We start from the raw sequence: 20,768 nt of genomic DNA, 5'->3' as shown, positions 1-20,768 counted from the left end.
CCAGCCGTCTGGTTAGCAGGCAAGTGTCTTAGCCACTATGCTACCAGAGCTCCCATATATGTACTTATCTATCTATTTATATTCTTCTCATATATATATCTACATCTCTCTCTCTCTATATGTGTATATATAATATATCTCCACCTCTCTATTTGTATCTATCTCTCTCTCTCTCTGTTTATATGTTGTTGTTGTTGTTAAGTGCCGTCGAGTGGGACTGGACTCATAGTAAACCCTCCTTGGGTTTCTGAGGCAGTATCGCTAGAGAAGTAGATTGCCCAACTTTCCTTCTGAGGAGTGGCTGGTGGGTTTAAACCACTAGCCTTTTGGTTAGCAGTCAAGTGCCTTAGGCACTATGCTCCCTTCTATTTATATATCACCACATGTATACAACTATATATATACATATATATATATATATATATATGATGAAATGGATCTATATGAGAAGAACATATATATATATGGGGATATATATATATATATATCCCCATATCTATTTATGTTCTTCTCATATAGATCCATTTCATCATATATATCCATCTCTCTCTCTCTCTGTATAAATATATATATCTTCATCTCTCTGTATGTATCTCTTTCTCTTTCTATTTATATATATAAAACACACACACACACACACATACATATACATGCACACACATATATATATTCCCATATATATATTCTTCTCATATCCCCTTTAAAAATTTCTATTGGTATTTGTGATTTTCTCAATCTATTTATATAATCCTACAACTTGCCTAATAATGTTGAAGAACTTAATGATCCAGAGACAAATTTCTCTTGAAAAATTTACTATTTACTAAAATTAACTAAATAAACACAAATAAACTGAATATACAAATTAATAAAGAAATTGATAAAAATTGTTCATAAATATTTTTTATAAAAGCCATATCTAATGCTATACACAAGTAATTTCAAAGAAAATATAATAAATTTCTATGCATTAATAACAATAAGATCGCCATCATCATCTTTATCATCATTTTCTTACAACAGTTGCATTTATGTAATGTTTACTATGAGCCACGAGCTGTGGTAAAGGCTTTGGCTATATTATCTTCTTTAAGCTCATAGAACTTCAACACAATACGTGCTTGTGCCTACATTTTATAGGTGATGAAACTAAAATGTTTAGAGAAGTTAAATAATTTGCATGTAGTTATAAAGCTAGCAAGTGAACAAACCAGGATTAGAATTGAAATCTGTGTATGTCCCTAAATTTCATGGGCTCAACCACTGTGTGTCACTGCCTCTTCCATATAAAAGAAAAAGACAAAACACTTTCAAATTAATTTTGTGAAGCTTGCATAATCTTGTGATACCAAAACTTGGCAAAATTTACAAATAAAAAACAAAAAGAAAATTGCTGGTCAAACTCACTTATTAATTGTTAAAAAAAAGAATAGCAAGTCAAGGACTACAGCTTAGAAAAGGAACAAAGGATCATAAACAAGAATGTCTTGCTATTATTACATCTACTACACTAGGTCAAATAGACATGTTCATATTCATCTTTATAGACAGTAAGAAGATACGTGTAAAATTTAGCATCTGCTCCTGATTTTGTTAATTCAAAGTGAATTAGTAACATACTTCCATAAAGTTCTGTCTAAAACTCAGTCCAACATACCAAACAATAATACACTGTTGTTGTTGTTGTTATGTGCCGTCGAGTCGGCCCCGACTCATAGCGACCCCTCCTTGGGTTTCCGAGGCATTATCACTACGGAAGTAGGATTGCCCAAACCTTACATCAGAGACAACATGATACATCAACAAACCATTTCTAGTGTATACAATGAGATAAGAAAAAGAAAACAAAAAGGGAGATATATAAATATTGAAAGAGAAAATAACTCTTTCAAACTATTTCTTCGTTTTGAAAAGTGAGGAAAGATAACTTGATCACGTTTGCAAAGCTCATGCTCCAAGTGGTGCATGATATATGTGCTTTATACTGAATTTTGAACTGGAGTAAAGAATAAAAAAGTAACTGGTTGCTGTCGAGTTGATTCCGATGCACACTGACCCTTTCTACATCAGAATAGAAGTGTCCTCCACAGGCTTTGCAATATCTGAGTTTTCAGAAGTAAACTGCCAGCCTTTTCTTCCAGGGTGCCTTTGGGTAGCTATATGTTGCCAACATCTTGGTTAGCAGCTGAGTGTGTTAACCATTTGCACCACCCAGGGTATCCAAGCACTAAGCCATGATTGTTGGTTATGAAGGCTCCCTCACCTCAAAAACTTTCACAGTCTTCCGTAAGATCATTTTGGACTTTTATTATTTGCTAATTCAGACAATAGACTTGTCTGAAGTTAAAAAAAGGAAAAAACTCTACGAATTCAGTAACATTTTAAAAGTTCAGTATAATTTATTAAGGATAAACATATAATTTAGAGGAACTCTGGTAGCATAGTGCCTAAGGCACTTGGCTGCTAACCAGAAGGCTGGCGGTTCAAACCCACCAGCCACTCCTCGGAAGGAAGGTTGGACAATCTACTTCCCTAGTGATACTGCCTCCTCAACCCAAGGAGGGGTGGCTATGAGTCGGGGCCGACTCAACGGCACATAACAACAACAACAACAACATATAATTTTGAAAAATAGTAGTACACATATGACTGCAACATTTTGTCTTTTCAGTGCTGGGAGTTCCTATGAATGTACACACCCTTTGCAATAACTCTGCATCTCCTCCCACTTGTGGGAGTTCATGGCCCACAGGCAGGAGAAACTGCTGCAGACATCTTCAGCAATTGGAAGAACAAGAAATCTGAGTGGGAGAGCAAGGCCTGAAGGAGAAGCTCTCTTGATCTGACATGTCTACAAGACTAGTCAGGATTAGCTTAATGACTCACCTGTGTATAAAAGAGTTTTAAAATCACCTGATAAGCACATAAAGTTTGGCTCTTATATTTATATACTAAAGGAGAGGACTGTGATTCACCAATGTAATTCTTAAGTAGAAAAGACAGAACAGAGAAAACCAAGTTGTAAATTTTCAAGGGAAATATACATGTTCCATGTTAAACCTTAAAAAACAATAACACAGGACCAAAGAGTTATAGTGTGTATAGTCAGATACTTACCCTTTAAGAAAAGAACAGCATATAGTTCATAAATATAAATTTCTACTGTTTCCCAAAGTGGTCTTGAACATACAATACATACAGAAAGATTTACAAATAAAATAGTGGAGAATGACTATTAAGTGAATAGCAGCAAATTATTGATCGAGAATTCATCCATTAAAAGCTTTTCTATTCAAAATGGATTTCAGCCAGAAATTGGTTCTTCATTCCTCCCAGTAGTATGCATTCTTGGTAACAACTTTCAGAGCGTTGCCAACACCATTACACATTTCTTTATACAGCTTTTAGGCTGTTTTGCAGTGTCTCTCTGGCCAAAGAACTTTATAAAAACTACTAAGGGAATAAGAAGCACAGACAGGCCGTCTCCCAGGCTTGGAATCCATTGCCTGAATAAATTTCTATTCCTTCCTGTACTGTTGGAATGGATAGTGGCCTCAGCTAATCATTATTTTATCATAGGGCTTAGTTAGGCATGCAAGGATAAACTGGTGACTTGCATTCCATTTTCTTTGTGTTCTTGGTCACCAATCACAGTAGATTTTTTATCCAGGCAGACCTAGGTACAGAGCCCTAGTGAAGCAGTGGTTAAGTGCTCTGCTGCTAACCAAAAGGTCGCAGTTCGAACTCATCAGCTGCTCCTTGGGAGAAAGGTGTGGTAATCTGCTTCTGTAAAGGTTTATAGCATTGAAGCCCTATGGGGCAGTTCTACTATGTGTTATTGGGTCACTAAGAGTTGGATTCAACTCTTAACCCTGGCCTTTATTAGCAGTTACTGTTGAGTAGATTCTGACTCATAGTGACCCATGTGTGTCAGAGTAGAACGTATTCTACAGGATTTTAAATAGTTGATTTTTGGAAGCAGATTGACAGGTTGTTCTTTAAAGTGCCTCTGGGTGGAGCCTTCAATCATTTGGTTAGCAACTAAGCGCATTTGCACCAGCTAGGGTCTCCTGGCCTTTATTAAAAAGCAAAAAACCAAACTCGTTACCATCGAGTTGATTCCCACTCATAGCGACCCCCTTTGGTGGGTAAAATTTTGTCTTACCTCTCTGATCCTTAGTCTCCTCATCAGTACTGGGGAAATAGCATGATGGAATGAACACAGTAAGAGACAAAGTACTTGACTACTAATAGCATGCTTTACTACAAGTTTTCTCATTTTTCTTCTCTTGTTCTTACCCTATGTTCCCAATTTAAGGGATTAGTCCATGACCTGTTTTCAGAATCTTGCTGCAACTTGTATATCCACCTTTGGTTTTTAGACTTTGAGATGAATTTGAATATTAGGAACTGCCTTGGAAAAGTATTTTATCAACTCCTTCAAGACTCAATATTCGACTGATCTTCCTTTCTCTTTTCCTGTCTCTACTCTGCCAACAGATGGAATCTGTGCCTTCAATTCAAAGCATTTAAAGAACATACTGCCAAGCTGTTCCATAATTGTTCTCATATGCATGCCTCATTTCAAATAAATAGTAGTGTTCTTAAAAACAACAGAAATGCTTTTACTCCTTTGTTTCTCTACAGTGAAGCCCAGTTTACTTGTCAATCCACAATCATATTCATGGGGGGAGGGGGGCTAGAGATTTTATTCAAAAATAATATGGTTCTATCTCATTTTGCCAAACACATTTTAAATGGTCTTTAAAGATGATTTTACTACAAATCATCTTCAACTCATCAATAAATTCAGTTGTTTAAATCTTAGAGAGATTTCTGCAAATAATCTTTCCATTAAAGCTGTAAAATATCTCTCTCTCTTTTTTTTTAATTGTGATCTGGGTGAAAGTTTATAAAGCAAATTGGTTTTTCGTTCAGCAACTCATATACATTTTATTTTGTGACATTCGTTGCAGCCCCTCCAATGTAACAGTTCTCTCTCCACTTTTTCCATGTGTTTACCGTTTCCCTTTGTCCTTCTTTCCTATCCCTTCTGGCCTTCTTAGCTTTATACTTGGGCAAATACTGCCCTTTTGATCTTGTATGGTTTATTGTTCTAATGAGTGCATACCTTCTTGGTATTATTGTTCACCTTTAGGCCTGTCTATCTTTTCACTGAATGTTGACCCACAGAAGTGAGTTCAGTTCCAGGCTTTAAGGGTGTCTAAGGGCCATAGTCTCTGGGGTTCCACATTCTCTATTAGACAAGTAAACCTGGTCATTTTTATGATTTTGAGTTTTGTTACACATTTGTCTCCCAATCTATCTGGGACCTCCTATTGTAATCCCTTTCAGAGTGGTCAGCAGTGGCAGTCAGGCACCATCTAATTCTTCTGGTCTTGGGGCCTTTGCACTAATTGTTTCTTTACATCTTTGATTTTATCCACTCTTCTTTGCTCCAAACAGAGAAAGACCAATAACTGCACCTTAGATGGCTGCTCATAAGCTTTTAAGACCCCAGCCACTACTCATCAAAGTAGGACGTAGAACACTATCTTTGTGGATTATATGCCAATTGACTTTAGTGTCCCCCAAGACTATGATCTTGAGCCCCTATGCCCAGTGACTCATTACTTCAAGATCTTTTGTTATGACTAAGATGTTTCCATAATTCTGATCCCTGTATGCTCTACTACACTCATGAATATATTTGTAGCACATAAATACATATGTAGAAATATCCTCTGTCAAAGCTATATATATTTGTGGGAGCTGCAAACCTTTTAAAGGCTTGGTTCAAGTGAATTCAGCAACCAATAATAGATCAGTTAGTTGTTGTCCAGATGTCCAGGGAGAGGTCTGTGTTTAGTCTATCAAATAAATAACACTTCTGCAAAGAGCAGCCCTTTTGTTGCTTTTATCTATAGAGTAAAGCAGAAATCATAATATCATAGACTTAAGAGCGGAAAGAAACTTCTGGAGAACAGATGGCCCAACCCTCTAACTTTTGGAAAGTACATTATTATTATTACTATTGTCATTGTACTGATGAAACTACTAAAACCCAGAGGGTTTTGATAATTTTTCCAAGATAAATGTTGGAGGTTGCTAATGGTAACTAGATTTAAATTCCTGTTGTCTTTGGGCATGGTATATATTTTTTCTATATCATAAGAAAATTTAATGAATTTCCCAAATCTCTAGACTCAGAATTATCATGAAGACTTGTATAAATAGTAGTACCTGTTCTGAAACTCTTCCCAGTCCTGGACCAGGTGTAGTAATTTCCTGCCTGTTCTTTCCATCCCTTCAGCCCTCCCTAAACAAGGCACTTGCTAAAGATTCTGGGCTGATATGGGTCACGTACTACCTTTTCCTGATTCCCCACTGGATTTCAAGTTTCTGGAGGACAGAGACTATGCTATAATCACAGAAGCATTCCAATGTCCTACTGAATAGTGTTTGAATGAGTGATTGAGTGCCACAGTGATTCTGTGTTGCCATGAGGAACAGTTGTTGAGTAAGATAGGTAAAGGAACCACCTGCCATATTTTCCATCTTCTTCACCATCACTATCATAATTAGGCTGTTTTTGATGCTCTGGAGGTACCACAACATTCAACTAAGATCTTGGGTTAGACTCATATCCCATAGGAAAACTATGAAGCTTGGCATCACTCCAATTGACTCCCAATGAGTCATCACTCCAATTCAATCAAAGCTGCCTTACCTGGGAACTTTAACAGTAGGCAAACACACATCATCATTCAATCAATCATTCATCTCTTTCTTTGGATTAAATCCCCACATTTCTAAATGAGTAAATTATTTACTCCCACAGATAGTGAGATCATGGCAACTCTATGATGATATAGTCTCCCAAGAACAGCACCTTCTTCAATATTATGCAGGTGTTTTCACTCCATTGTGAAATTACATACTTTCCCTGCCTTTAAGAATGTAATCTGCAGTTGAGTTTTCATACAAACAACTAGTTTTAATATGCTGCTACAGTTAAAGTAGGCAAAGGTTATATATTTTTCCCCCAAAAGGTAAAATTATATCAATATAAAAGACCATGTCCATGTTAAGAATTACTTCTTGGTTTCTCTTTCTAGCATGGCCTTAAAATGAAAACTCTAGAATAGGGTCAGAAAGCAATGCAGGTGTCAAGAGGTATCATAGCCCCATATAGTTAGGGGAGCAATAACTTTCCATCCTGTTATGGATTGAATTGTGTCCACTAAAAATACCTATCAATTGGGCTAGGCCATGATTCTCAATGGTTTGGCAGTTATGTAATGATGTAATTTGGTTGTTATCTAATGATGTACTCATACCTCGTGGTGTGATATGTGATCAGCCAGTCAGTAAAGGGATGAGCATGGGATGCAACACACTTACTCAGTTCACAAACTTAATCCAATGTAAAACAGTTTTCCTGGGGTGAGGGCTGCATTACCTTTCATCTTAAAAGAGATGAAAGGAGAGAAAAACTAGAGAGAAAAGAAGACCTGACTACCACTAAAAAAGAAGAGTCAGGAGTAAAGCGTGCTCTTTGGACGTGGGTCCCTGCACTGAGAACTTCCTAGGCCCAGGGGAAGATTGATATGAAGGTTCATGGAGTTCTCCAAGGGGTGCTGAGCCCATAAATATTGAAAGGAGTTAAGGACTTTCCTCCTAAATAATGATCTAATAGATAAAGAAAGCCTTCCCCTGGAGCTGGCATCCTCAATTCAGACTTCCAGCCTCTGAAATTGTGAGGGAATAAATTTGTGTTTGTTAAAACTATCCACTTGTGGTATTTCTGCTATAGCCGCTCTAGATAACTAAGACACAGCCTATTACTGATAATTCTCCATCTCCTGGGATCCTGAACAGGTCTGAGATAGATTCTGGGAGCTGGCTTTGGTAGGGCACACCAATCCAGATTCCCAGGATTATGGCTTTCTTGACCTTGCCCTCCCTGCCTCAAACCCAAAGGAACTTGGATCCAAAAAGTCATCCTATATGGGGAATGCAAAGAGTTGTTCTAATGGAATAGTGCAGTTTCCAAAATGAGGAGCAGCTGTTGAAACTTAGTAGGGATAGATACTGTTGGCAGGAGGAATTCAGAGAGACTCCATTTGTGACACAACATAGCTCTAATGACTAGTTGAGCAGATGGAGGTCTGAAAGGTACACAGAGCCAAAATAATTTGGAAAGGCTCTTCCTGTGCAGTCAAGGCCAAAGCGAAGGGATGACAGAGGCCTAAAGTATTGGTAGCCTAAACTATTATTCTAGCTCTGACATTATAGTACTCTCAGGGAACTCCTTGACTTCTGAATCTCTTTCACTGTATCAAATTTGCTGTTATATATTTATTCTAATGAATTTTCAAAGGTTTTAATGAGCCCCTCTTCCCTGTTCAAATGCAACATACACCTGAAAAGTAGGAGGCAAAAGAGCATTTTAAAAGTTGGTCAATGGGCTGCACAGGTCAGCCCCCTACAACAAAGAATTATCTAGTCCAAGATGGCAGGCCAAAGTTGGAGAATCTTTGATTTAAACTGAGCACATAAAAGCACAGAAAGGTGATTCATCTAATGAATGTATAGATAAAAACAGATAAAATTTTTGGTTAGAATAATTCTGTCAGCAAAATTATTAAATCTGCACTATGTAGAGAGAACACTGTATTAGACACTGTGAAGGCTATAAAAAACACCAAGGCTCTATCCGTGAGGAGCTTAAAGAAGAGCTCTGTGTGATTGGTTATCTAAGAGGGAATTTCTTACCAAGAGATTTTTGTAGTAATTTTTCCCTTAATAAGAGGGTGATGTGGGGTCATCCACACTATTCACAATAATGCTCTCTCAAATGCCAACACTTGACAGTACTTTACAGCCCTATGTAAAGAAGCATCTTAAGGGAACAGTATGTGATTCCTTCACGTGTGTCTTAATGTGTCTTGTATTGGGGTATATGCTATTGAACAAATATCTGAAAAAGAGAAATCACTGTTGCAAATGGAAATAAAAATTATTTGTTATAAGTAAAGGCACATACACAAGAGAAAATATTTAATCTTTTTGTCTTCAACCACCCTTATAAAAAAAGAGAGAGAGAGAGAAAGAAAGTAAAAGTTGGTCAATGTAAAGGTGGACACATGACAATAAGAGTTTGTCAAAACCTATAGAACTGACACAAACAGTGAATCCTAATATGAACTATGGATTTTAGATAACAATGATGTACCAATATTTGTTCACAAATTGTGACAAATACAGGAATACCTCAGATATTGCAGGTTTGGTTCCAATTCACTACAATAAAGTGATTATCATAATAAAGTGAATCACACAAACTTTTGGGCTTCCTAGTGTGCATAAAAGTTATATTTACATTATACTGAAGCCTATTAAGTGTGCAATAGCCTTATGAAAAAGTTTGAAATATTGTGAGAATTACCCAAATGTTACACAGAGGCACAAAGTAAGAACATGTTGCTGTAAACATGGCACCAATAGACTATCTTGGTGGAGAATTGCCACAAACCTTTAATTTATTTAAAAACAAAATAAAACAAACAAACAAACAAAACATAATATCTGTGAAGAACAATAAAGCAATGTGCAATGAAAAAAGGTATGCCTGTATACCAGAGAAATGCAAGGGAAACAATGTGCAGCGGGAAGGGTGGTAAACGGAGACTTGACTTTACTTTCTGCACTGTTTTTCAGCAAACCTAAAACTGCTCTAAAAAATAAAGTCTATTTCAAAAAGAGTTTCATCAAGGAAGTATATATGGATTCTATCTTGAAACAGATCTGAATTCAAATCCTGCCTACATCTCCAATTAGTTATTTGATCTCTGAACTTCTATTGCCTCATCTGAAAAACAGTACTCTTTTCAGGAATAAATGAGATAAGATACACAAAGCATTGGCACAACCTAGACACCAATGAGCCAGTTGCTACTGAGTCAACTCCAACTCAGGACAGCCCCATGTGGTCAGAGTAGAACTTTGCTCCCTAGGGTTTTCAATGGCTGATTCATTGGAAGTAGATCACCAGGCCTTTCTTCCAAGGCACCTCTGGGTGGACTTGAACTTCCAGTCTTTCAGTTAGCAGTCAAGTATGTTACCCATTTACACTCCTCAGAGACTTTCTAAACACTAACACATCACAGTTGTTATGATTTGCTGCTAGAATAGTTCCTGCACGCAATAAGTGCTTGGTAAGTATTAATGGAATATTTCTTATCAGGATTAATGTAGTAGATCTGAAAAATGGAATGGAGATCATGTGCCTGGGACATGGGACCTAGAAGTATGGCTGTCAGGAGAGTAGAGGAAGCCTAAAGTGGTGATGAGAAATTAATTCAGATAAGCTTCAACCCTCATCCTCCAGCTCTTCACATACTACTCTGCTTCAGAATTCTGTCTCTTTTCAAGCAGGGGTGAGCTTTGAATGGTTTCTGTCTTAATGGAGTAAAGAATTATCAATAATCTAACCAACATTAAAATAAAAGGCATATTCTCTCCATCAGTCTATACACTAAGAATAAAATAGAATTTTGTTTACAACTTCACAATTGATGATGTCTTTTATTTCTCTTTGGGTTAAAACCCTAATAAACAAGAGCTGTTCTCCCCACCCAATGCTCCTATCACCACCATCACCACCATCACCACCACAAGACAACTTTGTTTCCCTGTGACATCAACATAACATACCTCATTGTGTGCCCCAGCCACCCACTTCCCCCTCTTTCTCTTGTCCCACAGTAACTAGGAACAAGGCTTGCAACCTGACAGCTGTTCAAGAGTTGTGTTTGCATGTGTGTATTGGAAAGAAAGTGTAAGCCAAATACTAATGAGCCAATACTGATAGTCTGTTATGGATTGAATTGTGTCCCAAAAATATGTGCTATAAATCCTAACTTCCATGCTATGGTTATAATCTCTTTGGGGAATGGGTTGTCTTTGTTATGTTAATAAGGAAGGATTAATGTAGGTGTCTTGAGTTCATCTCTTTTGACATATGAAAGAGATTAAATAAACAAGAGACATGGAGGAAGACCCATGCCAAGCCACAGGAAGACTGCTCAGGAACAGAAGTTCAGAAAAAACAAGGGCCTTCCTCCAGAACCTACAGAGAAAGAAAGCCATCTCCTACAGTTGACACTTAAATTCAGACTTCTAGCCTGTGAGAAAATAAATTTCTGTTTGTTAAAGCCACTCACTTGTGGTACTTCTTTTATAGCAGCAATCGAAACTAAGACAGAATTGGATACCAAGAAGTGGTGTTGCTGCTCTAACAAATAACCTAAAATGTGGAAGTGGTTATGAAATTTGGTAATGAGTAGAAGATGGAAGAGATGTCTAATAGTAAAAGTCTACATTTCCTTGAAGAGACTGTTGGTAGAATTATGGATGTCAATGCAATTCTGGTGAGAAGGAATTAAAGAGAGCTATAGAGAAAGTCTATCTTCATAGAGGATACATATGGCTTCAGAAATAGAATGGTTGCTAGAAATGTGGACATTAAATGTGTTTCTGGTGAGGCTTTAAAAGAAAACGATGAAAATGCAATTGTACAAAGGAAGAATGGTGATGCTTTTTATGAAGTGGCAAAGAACTTGTCTGAATTATCTTTAGATCTTTGGTGGAAGGTGGAACTTATAAGTGATGAACTTGGATGTTTGGTAAAGGATATTTCTAAGCAAGATCTTGAAAGGGCCATGTAGTTTCTCCTTGCCACTTACAGTACAGTGTGACAGGACAGAGATGAGATTAAAAATTAACTAAGCACTTGACTGCTAACCAGAAGGCTGGCAGTTCAAACCCACCAGCCACTCCTCAGAAGAAGGTTGGGCACTCTGCTTCCGTAGTGATATCGCCTTGGAAACCCAAGGAGGGGTCACTATGAGTTGGGTCCAACTTGACGGCACATAACAATAACAACAACATGCAAAATGAAAACAAAAGTTAAAGATTTGGAATATTCTGTTGTACAAACTAAAGATATATTTCCTAGAATGTTCACCAAGGATGTGGCTATGCAATTTTTTGTTAAAGAGATTAAGCCTATTTTTGATGGCTCTAACCAACTACTACAGCAGAAAATCCATCAACTTACACTGAAGGGGACAGAAGAAGAATGAAAGGAGAGAATGCTATCTACCTCTTGGCATCCTATAGGTAGGAAACAGGCCAAAGGAGCTACATCTGTTGTTCTCCAAGTAAAAAGAATCATCCCTGGGGCAGCTCAGAGATCAGCAGGACTGTTGGAAGGAACAAGGAAAACAAAGTTTCAATCTCAAAGGGTAGGGCCACATCCTCAGATGTGTCGAAGGGTAGAGTCATGGTCTCCTAGGTTTCAAAGTCAGATTTTCACCAACTTGGTTCCGAATGTGAGGCTGTCATTTAGTTTGACCAAGAGGATGGTATCACAGCTCAAAGCTGATGGGGTGGGGCTGCCAGAAGAATGGGGTCTGCTGGGGCTGAGGGGTTGGGATTGCCACTCAGATGGACTAGGAGAATGCTGAAGCCAAAAAGCAGAGTTGCTACCCAATGAGCCTGGAAGGCAGAACAGAAGTCCAGGGCCTGACCCATATTTGATTTAGATGATTCAGAATATGAGATTTTGGACTTGGAGTTGATTTAAGCTTTTGGGAATGATGTGATGAGGTGAGTGTATTTTGCATGTGGCATAAATTTGGGGTATGGGGGGTAAAGGGTGAAATTTTACGGATTGAACTGTGTACCTCAAAATATGTGTTATAAATCCTAACCTCTATACTTGTGGTTATTATCCCATTTGGGAATGGGTTATTTTTGTTATGTTATTGAGGAAGGCTTAGTATAGGGTGTGTCTTGAGTCAATGTCTTTTGAGATATAAAAAGAGAAGAAAACAGGCAAGAGAGATTGTGGAAAGCACATGCCAAGTCACACGAAAATCCCCCAGAAATAGAAGCTCAAGGACTTCAACAGAAGAGACAAGGACTTTCCTCCAGAGCTGACATAGAGAGAAAGACATCCCCTAGAGCTAGCACCCTGAATTCAAACATATAGCCTCCTAAACTATGAGATAATAAATTTCTGTTTGTTAAAGTTGCTTACTGTTGGTATTTCTGTTATAGCAGCACTGGATAGCTAAGACATAGTACAGATCATTGAAACCCATTCAATGTATTTTTTCACTCAATCAGTGATAATGATTGCTTCCCCAGATGAAAATATTCTTTCACCATGCAATCTTTCCTAACTTTCGCAAAATAAGGGCTTGCTTATTCATCTTTGTTAACCCTGGCCTTGTATCCTCCTTGTCCCTTAGGAAAACAGTATGCTATTTTCAAAGATTAATGGTTGACATCTATTTTCTCAGAGAAGTCCAGAGACATTACAGCCAGTTCCAAGGGCAAAATGAAAAAATAAAAAAACTATAGGATACTACACAGCATAAAATTAATACTCTTCATGGTATCTAGTAACCTAAACTCTGAATGTATATGATTAAAATAAGAACCTGGTGTAACTTTCCAATGCAACCACAGATACTATATTGTGAGTGTATCTCATGGCCTAAGGGCCTTTTAAATTGTGGAGAGTGTCAGAGGGAGCTATAAGAGGCAGGGGGAGAAGGTCTCCATAGCTCTGAGTCAGCGTTCAGCTATTTGGGGGACTCCATTTATCTCCCTGGGGGTTAGTAAAACAGAAAAGAAAACCAGTTCTGGCTCCTGATGATAAACAAGGGAAAGAACCTAAAACTCCACAGGATTTTGATGGATAAAACAAGCCCTAAAAAGGACTACCTTCAGAGCTGGATAGATCCAAACGAAGGCACTAGTCATTGAAACATTTGGGCAAGATTCACAGACCTTTCTTAACTGGAGTCTGTCCACCTCCACCAAGTTTCCTTTGAATTATGCCAATGTTGAAAGGGATTCCCTGAGTACCTCCTAACGGAAAGTGGGGTTAGGTCCCCTCAGACCATTTTGGGCAGGAAGAAAAACCATACTTAAGATTAGAAACTGGCTATGGAGAATCCTTGCATGTGGGTAATAAAGAGTTTACCCTATATTATTACTCTCCCTAAATTATTCAGGACAATCATCAGTAATTTGAAAATACATCTATGTGCCTGTATTGAAAGTGCAATGAACGCCTAAAAATACTAGTGTGTAAAATATGGCTCCTACCACAGGGAGATCATCAGCTCTTTAGGAAAACAAACAAAGTAATAAACAAAAACCCACTGAGTTGATTCCAACTCAGAATGACCCCCATTGGGTTTTCAAGGTGGTAAATTTTACGGAATTAGATTGCCTTGTCTTCCTTCCACGGAGTGGCTGGTGGGTTTGAACTACCAACCATCTGGTTAGCAGTCAAATGCCTTAGGCACTGTGCTACCAGAGCACCCTCTTTAGGAAAACAGGTAATGTGAAATATTGAGATGACTGAAAAATTAGATAAAGTCAGAGACATTTTGTTTCTGTGGCTCCTTGATATAATGAAAGGATTTGGAAGAGTGAGGGGCTTGGCGGAGGAGGATTGATTTCCCTAACCTCCTGGTAGTGGATAGGATGGAGTGCCCTGCAGTCCTCTCCCAACCCCCATGATGCAGCATGGGCATGAAATGCAGGCCTCAGCAAACCAACTGCTGCTCAGTTCTGGATCTGGGCTATGGATATAAAGACCTGGGGCCAACAGGACTCCTTCACAGTGTGTACAGCCAGGTTTGGCAATGGCTGTGATGTCCTGGTTGTACTGTTTTTTGCCTAATAACTGTTCCTGTGCTTCCTGTTTCTAAACCTCCTGGACTTGCCTCTGTTCAGGCTTGTTTGCTGATTATTCAGTTTGCTGGTGATTCTCTCAGATTCAAACCATAGCCCCTTAAACTGATTTCTGTTCCTTCAATCAAAAATTGTGACTTCTAAGACTATCCTTCAATCCCTGGATAGTACAAATGGATTCTATTGCTAACCAAAAGTTTGGAGGTTCACATACACCCAAACATAGAGTGGAAAAAAGGCCTGGCGATCTACTTTAAAACACAAGTCATTGAAAACCCTATGGAACATAGTTCTTCTCTGACACGCATGGGATTGCCAGGAATCAGAATCCACTTGACAGCAACTGGTATAGAAGATTTCTTTGTTTCTTTTGCAATAGTAAACAAGCTCTGGTGGTGCAGTGGTTAAGGCATTTAGCTTCCAACCCAAAGATCAATGGTTTGAACCTGCCAGCTGTTCTGCAGAAGAAAGGTGGGGCAATCTGCTTCCGTAAAGATTTACCACCTTGGAAACCCAGTGGAGGTCTTACCGCCTTAGAAATGCAAGGGGAGGTCTCTGTGAATCAAAATCGACCTGTTGGCGGTGGGTTTGGGTATTTTTGGTTGGTACCTTCTGATTGGGTTCCCCCTAGGAGAAGAAAAGCTGAGTGATTTGTATCACCAAGCCACTATCCGAGTATTAACAGGCTTGCAAAAATTGTACTCTAGACAATAATTAAAGTTAGAAATACCACTTAATTAAAGTACATCTTTCTCAAGCACTGAGGGCCATTCCTAGATGCTCACTAACAGCAGTGCTTATGTAGACTGTTCTGGGAGTGTACTTGGGGATATCTTCTGGCTTAATCTTCCCTCCTAATCTCTTAGAATGAGCATGAGAAAGGACCAGGGTCGGGATGGCAGGTTTAGGTTGGTTTGAGATATTTCCTAAATATGTTGGGATAAAGGTCAAGGATTGCATTGATGCAATTAAGATATCAAGGGAACAGAAATTGAATTTGATTAGTCAGGAGCATAGGGATTCCTTAGGCAAAATAAAACCCAGAAATTACAAACCAGCAACTTGAGGGGCTTTGTCAGCCTTCAGATATGGTTTAATTGGCCTGTAAAATGTTCTTTTTGTTTTTTAATTAATGCTAACATGTAAAACCTACTACTCACTTGTCAGTTTGTTATACTGTGGTAGTTTACATGTTGCTGTGATGATGGAAGCAATGCCACCAGTATTTCAAATACCAGCAGGCTCACTCATGGTGGACAGGTTTCAGTGGAACTTCTAGACTATGGCAGACAAGGAAGAAAGCCCTGATGATCTACTTCTGAGAATCAATGTAAACCTTATGGATTACAACAGAACATTGTCCGCTATAGGCACGTCATCAAGAAAGGCCAATTTCTCTAAATGTCCTTCATGTTTGATGAAGTAGAGGGCCAATAAAAACCCTCAATGAGATGGACTGACATAACAGCTACATCAACAGACTCTAACACATAGGATCATGAAGATGGTACCAGACCAGACAACAGTTTTATTCTGTTATACACAAGCTCACCATGATTGGAGCTGACTCTATGGCAACTAACTAATAATAACAAGCATTTGAAATGGGAGAGATTTTACTTAAAGTCAAATTTCTAGCTTCTTTTAAATAATCAAAGAAAAAATAGAGCCAATTCCTTTGGCAACAATTGCTGGCACTGAGCACCAGCTGTAGTTTCACATCTTTAGAAAGAACATGCTCTCCTATTTACCCTCATCCTCACCAACACTTGTTCTCTCTACCATAATGAGGTCCACTTGAAAGTCTATTTATTCTTATCATTGAGCTTATTTTGTTTTTCTCACTTCTGTCATGCTTCTATTATTTCTGTTACCTGCATGATCTTTGTAGGTATTTGAGTTTGAGTCCCTACCCACTTCCCTCTCACCCCCAAACCCCTTGTCCTTATCTATGTTTTATGGTAGTCATTTCTTTATCTAGAATTCCCTTTTCATGTTTATGTACTGGCACCTTTCTAGAAAACAAATCTGGGTTCAATTCTGGATCCATCTTATAGGTCTCATAGGCTTCCAGAAGAAAAATAGGATCATAAGTGTATAGAAAAGTAACTGTATTTGGAGTCAGTAAAATGGCATTTGAGAGCTCTGGTGGTTCAATGATTAAGCCCTTAGCTTCTAACTGAAAGGTGAGTGGTTCAAACCCATCAGTGGCTCCATGGAAGAAAAGACCTGGTTATCAGCCTTTGTGAAAATTACAGCCTATGAAATCTTATGGGGGTAGTTCTACTCTGTTCTATAGGGTCTCTGTAAGTCAGAATTGACACAGTGGTGCACAGCAACAGCAAAATAGGATTCTAGTCCCAATAATATGTAGAACTAACTCAGATCATCAGAGAAATGTGGCTTCAAATACCCGGTCCTCAACCTTCCTAATTTGAAACCTTGAGTATTTATCCTCTCTGAAGTTTTTTACTTATCTGTAAAATATAAATACTTGCCCTGCCAGGCTCACAGGAATACCAAAGATCATTTCTAAGACTGATTTATACAGTTCATAGTCCTAAATCAATTTAAGATAACTCTGTATTGTTAAAGTTGTTAAATTACTTTGAGTCAGTAGATGAAGAACCTACCTTAACAAAAATCTCTACCTGAAAAAATAGAGTATAACAGTGTTCTTCCTATATTGTTTTTACTATTTCCCCAACTCTGTGAGTTATTTTCTAAGTGTTCAAAAATTTTTAAGTGTATACATGACCTATCTTCCCAACATTCGAGAAGACCCAACTAACTAAAAATCTGCCATGTTGTTGTTGTTGTTGTTGTGTGCCGTCGAGTCGCCCCTGACTCATAGCGACCCCTCCTTGGGTTTCCGAGGCAGTATCACTACAGAAGTAGGATTGCCCAACCTTCCTTCCGAGGAGTGGCTGGTGGGTTTGAACCGCCAGCCTTCTGGTTAGCAGTCAAGTGCTTTAGCCACTATGCTACCAGAGCTCCTAAAAATCTGCCATAGTGTCTACAATGTCTTACAGAATTTTCTATATATAAGAAGTCTTTAATGGGTTTATGATATATTTCTAGTATGAAAAAAACATGTGCTTTTTCTTAAATATATAACTTGTATTATGGTATTCTGAACTAGAACACCTAAACAGAGAGAAAGTGTGGAGAAGTGGTCACAGTCAAATAACCTTAAAGTTAGTAGTTATTTTTTCTGAACACAAAAATAATAGGTACTTACTATAAATAATTTTATAATAGTTGTAGATAATTATTGTTGTAGATATTTATTATGGATAAACACTGTTAATATTTTGATGCATTTCCTTCCATTTTTCTATGTGATTATTTTAAATGGGCATCATTCAATTGACAATTTTTTGAAAGGACTATTTTAAATAGCTGCATAACATTTCATCTTCTGGGTATAAAATTTATTTCTTTGCTTCATAATGGAAATTCCTATATTTTTCCTGATTATTCTAAAAATTCAGTAATACAAAAAATGTATGATAAAAACAATCTTACCATTGTAGTGGAAATAATTTCAAACTTTTGTTTATATGAAGATAAACGCATACATAAAGACAGCTTTTTAAGCATGATTTCATAATACACAGATATTTTGTAGCCTATATTTTTGCTATACTATAATATATTTAACCAGAACCTACCAATGAACTTCACATGCATGTGAAAACTGGACAATGAATAAGAAAGACAGAATAAGAATTGATGCTTTTCAATTGTGATGTTGGTGAAGAATACTAAAAGCACCATATACTGCCAGAAGAATGAACAAATCTGTCTTGGATGAAGTACAGCTGGAATGCTCCTTAGAAGTGAGAACGACCAGACTTCAACTCATGTACTTTGGCCATATTGTCAGAGGAGACCAGTCCCTGGAGAAGGATATCATGCTCTGTAAAGTAGAGGGTCAGAGAGAAAGGGGAGGACCCTCAACAAGATGGATTGACACAGTGGCCATGACAACGGGCTCAAGCATAGCAAAGATTGTGAGGATGGCACAGGACTGGGCATGTGTTTTCTTTGGTTGTGCATAGGGTCTGTCTCTATGAGCCAGAGAAAACTCGACAACACCTAACAACAACAACAACAAGCAACCAATGGACTCTGGATTATATTCAGTTTTCACTAGCGTAAGTACTACTAGGGCAACTATTTTTCTGCATATTTATTGTAGACTTGTTGATTATTTCTTTAAGACACATTTCTATAAATGCATCGTTGAGTCAAAAGTATGCACTCCCTGAATTGCATCTCCTAAAATTTGTCCCTGTTCAGTCCCCCCAAGAGTCAATGAAAATAACTGACTTCCACCCTTTCACCAATGCAGCAGTTTTAACCTTTACTAATGATTGGAGAAATAATATTTCTTTTAATTTCCATTTTTTTTCATTTCTAATAAGATTGAGTATGTGCTCAAATGCTTCTTGGTCATTTTATGTCTTCCTTGCTGAAATGCTTTTAAACATTTCTATTGGGACAGTAATATTTTCTTGTTCATTTATAAGAACGTTCCCTTATGAATTCTCCTATTGATGGACAGATGTTTCTGCTATTTTACCACAATAAAAAAATGTTGCAATGAAGATCTTCATAAATAGATATTCACAAACAAAAATAACCAAACCCATTGCCATCAAATCATTCCCAAATCATAGCAACCACCATTGGATTTCCAAGGTTATAAATCTTTATGGAAGTAGATTGCCTCATCTTCCTCCCACAAAGAAGCTCGTGGGTTAAAACCACTGACCTTCTGGCTAGTGGTCAAATTCCTTACCCACTATGCCACCAGAGCTCCTGAGATATTTGTACACATCATCAAATATTATCTTTGAATAGATTAAATTAGGAGCTCTGTTGACGTAGTGCCTAAGGCATTTGACTGCTAACCAGGAGGCTGGTGGTTCAAATCCACCAGCCACTCCTTGGAAAGAAGATCTACTTCCATAGAGATACTGCCTTGGAAACCCAAGGAGGGGTTGTTATGAGTCAGGACCAAGCTCATGGTTTGAACCACTGACCTTCTGGCTAGCAGCCAAATGCCTTACCCACTATGCCACTAGAGCTCCTTAGATATTTGTACACATCACAAAATACTTTCTTTGAATACAGTAAATTAGAATCTATTAAAATACTATAATCCATATTGTTAAAATGTTTTCCATAAAAGCTACACTCCCACCAGCAAATTCTGAGATGGGTCTTTCTCATAGCAACCTGTCTCATACTTGTTCAGAGTATTACAGCAGAATGTTGAGATACATGTACGAGAGAACCATAGAAGAATATGGCATATATTCACAGAGGGAGGCAACGGTCAACCTTGCTATAGCACAGCTATAGGAGGCCCCCTCCTCTTTCTGCAGAAGCCAGGGGAGAAGAAGAAAGATTTGGACCTTTGGTAGAATAATCTTTATCTCCTTTATAATTTGGCCCAAAGCTAACTTGTTCACAGTTCATTGAAAATACCTGACTAATGCTAATTTGGGAGCTCTGGTAGCATAGTGGCTAAGGCACTTGACTGCTAACCAGACGGCTGGCGGTTCAAACTCACTAGCCACTCCTCGGAAGGAAGGTTGGGCAATCCTACTTCCGTAGTGATACTGCCTCGGAAACCCAAGGAGGGGTCGCTATGAGTCAGGTCTGACTCGACGGCACATAACAACAACAACAATGCTAATTTATGATTAAACAACTGATTAACGTATTCAACCTCTCACTTCCCATATTCCATCAACTAAGTAAAATAACCAATTGTGCTTTAGAAAGGTTCAATCTCAATGAGACCAATGAAACCAGAATGTAGTCCAAATGCTGGGTCTTTCTTTTCTTTTCTTTTTTGAGGGCTAGACATTATTCTTTTTATTATCATTAGTATTATTGTGGCAAATATATATCAAACAAAACACATGTCATTTCCATATTGCTAACATATACAATTCAGTGACATTAGTTGT

Source organism: Orycteropus afer, unplaced genomic scaffold (genome assembly GCF_000298275.1).
Source record: "Orycteropus afer afer isolate SDZICR_OR568_19922 unplaced genomic scaffold, OryAfe1.0 scaffold00004, whole genome shotgun sequence".
In the NCBI taxonomy this organism is placed as follows: domain Eukaryota; kingdom Metazoa; phylum Chordata; class Mammalia; order Tubulidentata; family Orycteropodidae; genus Orycteropus; species Orycteropus afer.
This window is presented reverse-complemented; position numbering follows the sequence as displayed.